Below are 10,081 nucleotides of genomic sequence, written 5' to 3'. Positions count from 1 at the left end.
CAAGATCCAAGAAAAGAAAAACACAAAAGCCTTTTAAATATACCTATTACTTGCATATCCACTTTTAATTAAGCTGAGTGCTCTTTAAGAAAATCGTTTTAAATCCATTGTTACCCAACTTCAGGCACACCAAACAGTTAATATTTCTGGCTTTCAAACCTTACTGGAAGTAACCTTGCAGGTGAAAGCAACAAGTCTCAATTAAGACTGTGATTCAACCGTGAGTCTATGAGGTCTTTTCAAAGGGGGTAAGTAGTTCTTACAAAATTTAGAATCTTTAAGATCACCCAGAGAAAGGAAGATTTAAGAAAAAGCCTAGACGTTGTTCATGGAGGAGAAGAGAGTCAGCAAATGGCGAAAGTCACACAGGTATCAACCTTCAAGTACTCAGTCCCTAAGCCAGGATTGAACCCCGGCCACCGTTGTAAAATGGCGGAGGCTCCACAAAGCATTGCCACGTGGTTACAGGCCAGCTTCCGAGGGCGTAAAACAAGATGGAAGCCTTCAGCAAAGTTTGCTGCAGACCATACAGAAAGGCATGCAAAGCGCACCAGATTGGCTACAGCTTAAGACCAACCTCCCAAATCCTTTTTCACAATTAAAACTTTGCAGAGACTAAAAACAGTGATCCTTCTCATTCCTGGCCTAGTAAAACGCCTTCGAAAAGGAAGAAGAAAAAAAAAAAAAAACCCTCTCACTTTAAAGTTTACTGCTGACAGGGTAGAGAAAAAGCAAAAAACAAGTTTAAAGTGCAGGGTTGGAAAGATGCCTGGGGGAGAACCTCTTATTCTTATACAAATGGGTTCCTAGCCCTGGCCCAGAGGTGGGCATGGGAGTCCCTGTTTGCCCATTCATCCCGCGTGCCTGCAGCCATTCGGGTGGACTGGTGCACAGTTTACTCTAACTCAGAAGAAGTCGGAGGATAAAAAGACTTAGAAGTGAAAGGGAAAAAGAATTTTTGGTTCACATCTTACCTCTCCTCAAGCCCCACGTCTGGGCGCCAAAATGTTGCAGAACTTTGCTCCTTAATTCAGCTAAAACTGGATTCTTGTCACACAACTAGAAAAATTTAGGCACGCGGGCATGTGGAAGGGTGAGTAGAGCAGGATTTTACTGGGCAAAAAGGGGAAAAAAAGAAAAAAAAAAAACTCAGCAAAGCGAGACGGAGTCGTGCTAACAGGCCCACGACCTCACAGATTGAATCCCAGGCCACCACACAGAAACTGAGGGGTCCAGGCTTCTCCCGGCTGCAAACGGCCCTAACTTCCCCTGGCTCCACCCAGTTCTCCCAGTGCACAGGCAAGTGGGAAGTTCTCTGGGGACCCTCCCTCTTATCCTCCCCCTGCATCTATCAATAGCAAAATCTCTGGAAGTAGATAAAGCAGTGTTTAGAGAACAAATGATAGTTGGGAAAAACTATATTATAATAAAAAACGAAAAACCGGATGTGGTGGCTCCTGCCTGTAATACCAGATACTCCATAGGCTGAGGCGGAAGTATAGCTTGAGCCTAGGAGTTTCAGGCTGCAGTAAGCTTTGATGCTGCCGCTGCACTCCAGCCTGGGTGACAAAGCAAGACCCTACCTCTAAAAATAAATAAATAAACAAAGATCTAAAATCAATCACCTCACTATACCCCCTAAGAAATAGGAAAATAGGCCAAACATGGTGTAATCCCAGCACTTCGGGAGGCAGAGGTCGGTGAATCACTGAAGCCCAGGAGTACCAGAGCAGCTTGGGCAACATGGTGAAACCCCTTCGCTACAGAACAATACAGAAAAGTTAGCTGGGTGTAGTAGTGCAACCCTGTAGTCCCAGCTTCTAGTGAGGCTGAGGTGGGAGAATTGCTTCAGCCTGGGAGGTCGAGACTGCCGTGAGCTGTGATTGCACCACTGCACTCAGGCCTGCAACAGAGCAAGACTCTGAAAAAAAAAAAAAAAAAAAGAAAGTGAGAGGGAGGAAGGAAGGAAGGAAGGAAGGAAGGAAGGAAGGAAGACAAAACAAAACCAATTAAATCCAAAGCAAGTATAAGAAATGAAATAATAAACATTTGAATGGAAATGAACGAAATACAGAATAGAAAAATAGAGAAAATCAACAAAACCAGTTGTTGATTCTTTGAAAATATAAACAATTTTGATGAACCTTTAGCTAGTCTGACCAACAAAAAAAGGAGAGAGTACATTCAAATTACTAAAATTAGAACTGAGAGAGACTTCACTACTGACCTTACATGGAATAACAACAGTTATAAAGAAAACTCTAAATAACTGTATGCCAACAAACTACATAACTTAGAGGAAATGGAGAAATTCCTGGAAACAAAAACAAATTAACAAAACCAGCTCATGAAGAAACAAAAAATATGAGTAGACTTATAACAATACGAGAATAATTGAATTAGTAACTTCAGAACATCCCATAAACAAAAACTCAGCTACAGATATCTTCACTAGTGAATTTTAACAAATATGTAAAACTCAGCTACAGATATCTTCACTAGTGAATTTTAACAAATATGTAAGAATCCTTACAAACTCTTACAGAAATTAAAAGAGGAGAGAACATTTCGAAACTTACTTATGAGGCCTGTATAACCCTGATACCAAAATGATAGACATCACAATAAAAAGAAAACCACAGAGTAACATTTCTTATTAATATAGATGTGAAAATCCTCCAAAACTATTAGCAAATTGAATCTAGTAACACATGAAAATTATTATACACAATGACCAAGTGGAATTATTCCAGGAATACAGGTTAGTTTAACACTGGAAAATCAGGCCGGGCGCGGTGGCTCAAGCCTATAATCCCAGCACTTTGGGAGGCCAAGACGGGTGGATCACAAGGTCAGGAGATCGAGACCATCCTGGCTAACCCAGTGAAACCCCCTCTCTACTAAAAAAATACAAAACACTAGCTGGGCAAGGTGGTGGGCGCCTGTAATCCTAGCTACTCGGGAGGCTGAGGCAGGAGAATGGCGTAAACCCGGGACGCGGAGCTTGCAGTGAGCAGAGATCCGGCCACTGCACTCCAGCCTGAGCGACAGAGCGAGACTCCGTCTCAAAAAAAAAAAAAAAACCACTGGAAAATCGATTAATCAGTTAATGACAATCAATTCATGTAATATGCCATATTAATAAAATCAAAGACAAAAACATAATTATATCATTAGATGCAGAAAAATCAATTGACAAAATTCAACATCCAATATTAAAGAAACTAAGAATAGACAAAGAAACTAACAAAGAATATTTTACAAAAAAACACTGACAAATCTCACAGCTAATATTATACTTACTGATGAAAGTCTGATTGCTTTACCACTAAGACCAGCAACAACACAAGGATACTCACTTTTGTCACTCCATGCAGCATTGTGCTGGAAATTCTAGCTAGGGCAAGTAGGCAAAGAAAATAAAATAAAGGCATCTAAACTTAAAAGGAAGACATTAAACTATATTTATTCATAGAGGACACAATCTTGTGTATAGATTCATGTATACAGACTACTTGTACATAGGTGGATTTCTATATCATGATCTTGTATATAGAAAATCTTAAGGAATTCACCAAAAAGAAAACACTGGAACTAACAAACCAGTTCAGTAAGGATGCAGGATACAAGATAGTCATTTCTAGTTTATAGACATATCTATAAATTAGCAGGGAACAATCTGAACGTGAAATTAAGAAAACTCCATTTAGAATAGTATCAGAAACAATAAAATACTTAGGAATATATTAACAAAAGAAGTCCAAAATGTGTACACTGAAAATCCAGAAACTTGTACACTTTTGAAATAAATTAAAGAAAATGCAAGTAAATAGAAACACATTTGTGTTAAAGAATTGGAAGACTATGTATTTTATTTTATTTTATTTCATTTCATTTTTTTGAGATGGAGTCTCACTCTGTTGCCCAGGCTGGAATGCAGCAGCATGATCCCAGCTCACTGCAACCTCCACCTTCCAGGTTCAAGAAATTCTCCTGCTTCAACCTCCCAAGTAGCTGGAACTATAGGCATGCACCACCACACCTAATTTTTGTATTTTTGGTAGAGACGGTTTCGCCATGTTGGCCAGGCTGACCTCAAACTCCTGACCTCAAGTGATCTGCCCACCTCAACCTCCCAAAGTGCTGGGATTACAGGTGTGAGCCACCGTGCGTGGCCAGAAGACTATATATTTTAAGATGGCAATATTTCCCCCAACTTGATCTAAAATTCAAAGCAATCCCTATTAAAATCCCAGCTGGTTTCTTTGTAGAAATTGGCAAGCTGATCTAAAATTTATATGGAAATGCAAGAGACCCAGAATAACCAAAACAATCTTGAAAAAGAATAAAGTTAGAGGACTTATGCTTCCCGGTTTCAAATCTACAGTAGTCAAGACAGTATGTCACTGATGTAAGAATAGAAATGAGGATCAGTGGAACAGAGTTGAGGGTCCAGAAATAAGCCCTCAGATTGGCCGGGTGCGGTGGCTCAAGCCTATAATCCCAGCACTTTGGGAGGCCGAGACGGGCGGATCACAAGGTCAGGAGATCAAGACCATGCTGGCTAACATGGTGAAACCCCATCTCTACTAAAAAATACAAAACAAAAAACAAAAAACAAAAAACAAGCCCTCAGATTGATGGTCAGTTGATTTTTGATGGGGATGCCAAGACAATTCAATGCAGAAAATAATAATTGAGCATCTTATATGCATTTGGGGTATTTGTATATCTTTTTTTTTTGGAGAAATAGTTATTCAGATTTTTTGCCTGTTTTTAAATTGTGTTATTTGTATTATTGAGTTATAAGTGTTGTTTAGATATTCTGGTTACCAATCCCTTCTCAGATAATATGATTTACAAATTTTTCTCCCCTTCTCTGGGGTGCTTTTTAATTTTTTGATGCATCCTTTCAAAAACAAAAGTTTTAAATTGTAATAGTGTCTAAATTGTCTATTTTTTATTTTGTTGGTTGTGCTTTTTGTGTCATATCTAAAAAGCCATTGCCTACTCCAAGGTCACAAAGACATATGCCAATGTTTTCTTCTAAGAATTTTATAGTTTTAACTCTTACATGAGATATTTGATCTATTTTGAGCTAATTTTTGAATATGGTGTGAGGTAAGGGTACAACAACTTCATGCTTGTCTTCTAGATAGCCAGCTGTTCCAGCATTGTTTGTTTAACAGACTATTCTTTCTTCCATTGAATTCTGGTGACGCTCTTGCCAAAAGTCAACTGACTGTAAATGTGAGGGCTTATTTCTAAATTCCCAGTTGTATTCCAATGATCTGTACATTTTTTCTTATTCTATCTTGATTACTAGCTTTGTAGTAAAATTTGAAATCAGGAAGTGTGATTCTCTCACTTTGCTATTTTTCAATATTGCTTTGGGTCTTCTGGGTCCCTGGAATTTCCAAATGAAATTTAGCATCAGCTTAATAATTTCTGCAAAGAAGCCAGGTAGAATTTCAGCAACTCTGTCAAATAATTAGTTCCCCATTAATTTCACTCTATTGAATATCTGATGTGGGCTGTTTTCCTGACTGCACTCTGACTCAGACAGCATGCTAACAGCATATACGTGGCCTTACAAATATCCTCAGCTGGTAAAAAAAAGGACATGCATTGGATTGACCTTATTCCCTGTGGATAGATCTTCACCATAAACCTGTGGCAGCAGGAGGCAGCTAGTACAGAATTTGGGAGCCTGAGTCCTAGCCAAGCATTATTTCCCTGGCTAATAATGGGGAATAACAGAGATTTGGAAGAACAGAACATATCTCCCTGGCAACCCCCTTCTCATCCTTTAAAGTCAAAATGTCTTAACTCGGTCACTGGCCTTTTTTCTTCCCACTTCCTTCAGGCTGAATCAGTTCCTCCCTCATCTGTCTTCCCAAAACAGTTTTTGTAAGTATACTACAGCACTTTTTTGCATTGGAGTCACACGTGGACCTATTTCCCCACTAGTTCGCTGAGGGCAGGAACCTGATCTCAGTCAACTCTGTACTTCCAGTGCCTTGCTCAGAGTCCAGTGCCTGGCCATAGAAGGCAATGACACCGTTTCACTGAATTCAGTATTTCCCTAACCTGGTTGCATATTGGGATCACTTAGAAATATTTCTAAAATGTTGGTTGTCCAGTCTTCACCCCAGGCTAATTAAATCAGCATCTCTGAAGATGGGGTCCTAAATATTGGAATTTTTAAATGACTCCCTGGGTGGATTTTTGTGATTCTGGGATTATGAGCTGGTGGTTTAGCTAATAACTTTACCTTAGCACACTTCTTCTTGCTGATGAGCCCTGGCATAAAGCCCAAATTCCTCTGCAATTTAATTCAATTAAGCAAATATGTTTGAGTGCCCACTCTGTGCCAGCCACTGTGCAAACAGACCCTTGCTACTTAAAGTGTGCTCTGTGAACCAGCAGCATCAGCATCACCAGGGAACCTAGAAATACGGAATATCAGGTCCAGGCCTATTGAGTCGGAATCTGCATTTCACATGATCCCCAAATGATCTGCATGCACATTCAGGTCTAAGAAACAGTGCTGTAGATATCACACAAACATCCAGTTCCTTGCACACTGAATTTTATTTCCTTTCTCAATCAGTCTGCTTTACTTTCCCTTAAAAAGGTGTCATATTATATTCTCTTCTCCAGCTAAAACAGACTGTCCAGTGTGAAGCAGGTTGAGACTACGGAGGGATGAAATGAGATAGTGGATAGAGGATTCTCTGGGTGTGGAGGGAAGAGGGAAGGTGTGGTTGGCCGTTGGAAGGATGGAAACATTTCTTCGTACATTGAGGATCAGGATATGGGAGGTCTTTGGGATGGGCTGTTTGGTAAGGATGACTCCTGTTTTCAATATTGCCAATCCTTAGGAAAGATCCAAATTTACTACAGGAAGCCTCGGGTCTGTGTGTTGGAGGGCTGGAGCAGATCTGACGGCCGGAGCAGGCTGGCTTTAGTGCCTTTCAAGATAGAGTAAATAAAGCAGCCTCATTCACCTCATGCTCTTAGGACCAAGGAACAGAGGGACATTTTAAAGGGCTGGCCCATTGGACATCACAAGTTACCCACAAAGGTAACATTTAAAAAATTCTCTTAACTTTGCAAATATTTAAAGCCTAATTCTCACAATGATTTCAGGCTCTGTTGACTGCTATCTGTCACCAGAGATGTGGCGCACGCCTCAGTCAAACATGTGTATATGTGTATAACAAACACAAATTTCAGGGACAATACTTTAAAGAATGGTGCCAATGTGATCTGTTGTTTTCTGTTGTATTCTCCTAAAACTTATCATTAGATTGATTTCATCACTCAATAATGAATTGCAGCCCACAATTTGAAAAAACAATGTTTTCCACAGAATCATAGTAAATTTGCAAGGAAAGCAGTTGGACACATTCAGCTTGAACTTGTCAAGTTGACCCTACTCCTTTTAGCATAATGTAGCATGGGATCCTTAGCTGGCTTCAAAGCTGTATGCTCTGGCCACGTACATGACTTCATCTTGCTAAACCTCAATTCCGCATCTGAATGTGGATATATCTATATCCCCCCATTCTTCCTCCCCACATCTGTACCCTACCCAAGCACACCCCTGGCCATCCCACAGGTAGTAATAACTGATAGGTCTCTGGACCCAAGGTGTTATGTGTGGTGATGGGCAGAGTACATCATCAGAGCCTGGAGATGAGGACAGCACCCTCAGGAGCATTGCAGCTTAGGAGGCAGATTTGGAAATGACAATTATAAAAATATAATCCCTACTCACTGGCACAGGAAGGAAAACGTTTCCTTCCATCTTCAGATGTTTTTTACAACTTTATGAAGGTGAAATTGATATACAAAAAACTGCAAATATTTAACGTGCACAATTTGATGAATTTGGACATATGCATGCACCTGTGATACCATCACCCACAATCAAGGTAATAAACATATTCATCACCTCCAAAAGCTTTCTAGTGTTCCTTGGCTTAGAAAAAAAGTTTTAGGGCCGGGCGTGGTGGCTCAAGCCTGTAATCCCAGCACTTTGGGAGGCCGAGACGGGCGGATCACGAGGTCAGGAGATCTTGGCTAACACGGTGAAACCCCGTCTCTACTAAAAATACAAAAATTAGCCGGGCACGGTGGCAGGTACCTGTAGTCCCAGCTACTTGGGAGGCTGAGGCAGGAGAAGGGCGTGAACCCAGGAGGCGGGGCTTGCAGTGAGCCGAGATCGCGCCACTGCACTCTAGCCTAGGGGACAGAGCGAGACTCCGTCTCAAAAAAAAAAAAAAAAAGAAGAAGAAGAAAAGTTTCAGGATATCTGCAGAGAGAAAAAAGCAAAGCCTGATATGGTTTGGATGTGTCCCCACCCAAATCTAGTCTTGACTTGTAACTGCCACAATTTCCACACTTTGTGGGAGGAACCCAGTGGGAGGTGATTGAATTATGGGGACAGGTCTTTCCTGCACTGTTCTTGGGATAGTGAATGAGCCTCACAAGATCTGATGGTTTTAAAAAGAGAGTTTTCCAGCACAAGCTCTCTTCTTTTGTCTGCTGCGATATGAGATGTGCCTTTCACTTTCCACTGTGATTATGAGGCCTCCCCAGCCAGGTGGAACTCTAACTCCAATAAACCTCTTTCTTTTGTAAACTGCCCAGTCTCGGGAATATCTTTATCAGCAGTGTGAAAATGGACTAATACAGGCAAATATTATAAAAAGTTACCAGCAAATATCAAATGTCATTGGCTTTACACAGTGAAGGTTTATTACTTAATCATATCACAGTCTTGTAGGTGGCAGTGATGGCTCAGACATCCAGGCTCTTGTTTTTTTTGTACAAATTTATGGGGCACATGTGCAGTTTCGTTACATGCATAGATTGCATGGTGGTCAGGTCAGGGCTTTTAGGTTATCTAGCACCTGAATAATGTGCATTGTACCCATTAACTAATTTCCCATCATGTACCCCTCTCCTTCTGATCCGGATTCTTTAACTCAAGGCCTGCACAGCCACTGCAAGTAAGGAGAAAAGCGTGGGACAGTCACACTCAGACACCAATACCACTTATGCTCACCTGATCAGCCTAACTGCAACGGTGGCTGGTAGGTAAGGAGGCCATGGTGTGGTGAGAGGAGGGTGAGTCCCTCACTGCCTCACCTAGAGGTGAGGAGGAAGAGAAGGTGATGTGACCACCACCCTATCACCAAAAGCCAGCCCACTCACCAAGAAGGAAAAACACACAGGAGTTCCTTTATGATAAGGCATTGGATCTGAAATCCTACAAATGATGTCAGCGGCATTCTTGCTTTGGCATTTTGACTTATTACTGAAAATAATATGCTAAAAAGACCAAACCATGCCTCGCTGACAGCCCCCTGAAAGCTGAGGTTTGCACCGAGAAGAGCTGTTGCATCCCACTCTAACTACTTATATCTGTCTTTGACTCATGTTCCCCTACCCAGGGGGAGGTAATGGGTGGGAAGATGTGCACGGCTCAGCCCAACCCTTCTTTTATGCTGGAAACCCACTCCAGGCACTGGCAAAAGTATTCTTAGAATTCCCTTCCCTGAGTATTAGCCTGTCTTTGTATACAATAATCGCACACACAAGATTTCTTTCCTCTGATTCAGTTAGGAAAGATATGGACCGTGCTTCAATCCAACGCGGCAAATCATATGTATGAATCAAATTTGCATAACCATCCAAAATGAATGGAAGAATTCAATCATCCTGTCCAAGCAAACTTTGTTGTCTGGGTCTCAGGTTTACCACTGCTGCCATCAGCCATGAAGAGCTGGTCTGCATGGTTCGGTGGCTACACCAGAACCCATGAGAAAATACCATCCAAATCACTCGTGGTGCGTCATTCATAACTGTCTTGTCCTAGGCAATTTCGTTGCGAGTATAAGATTTCTGCTAACATATGAATTAAAATTTAATTCTAACACTTGAAAGTATATCCAAAGTTTAAAAAATTTCCAAAATTAAAATAATATTGAAATTCTCATCTTACAATCATTGCCTTGGTGAAACAGAACTAGTATTATTTCAAAGGAACTGTCAAAAGAACTTTGGTTTT

This window comes from Colobus angolensis, unplaced genomic scaffold (assembly GCF_000951035.1).
Source record: "Colobus angolensis palliatus isolate OR3802 unplaced genomic scaffold, Cang.pa_1.0 Scaffold42, whole genome shotgun sequence".
Classification (NCBI taxonomy): domain Eukaryota; kingdom Metazoa; phylum Chordata; class Mammalia; order Primates; family Cercopithecidae; genus Colobus; species Colobus angolensis.
This window is presented reverse-complemented; position numbering follows the sequence as displayed.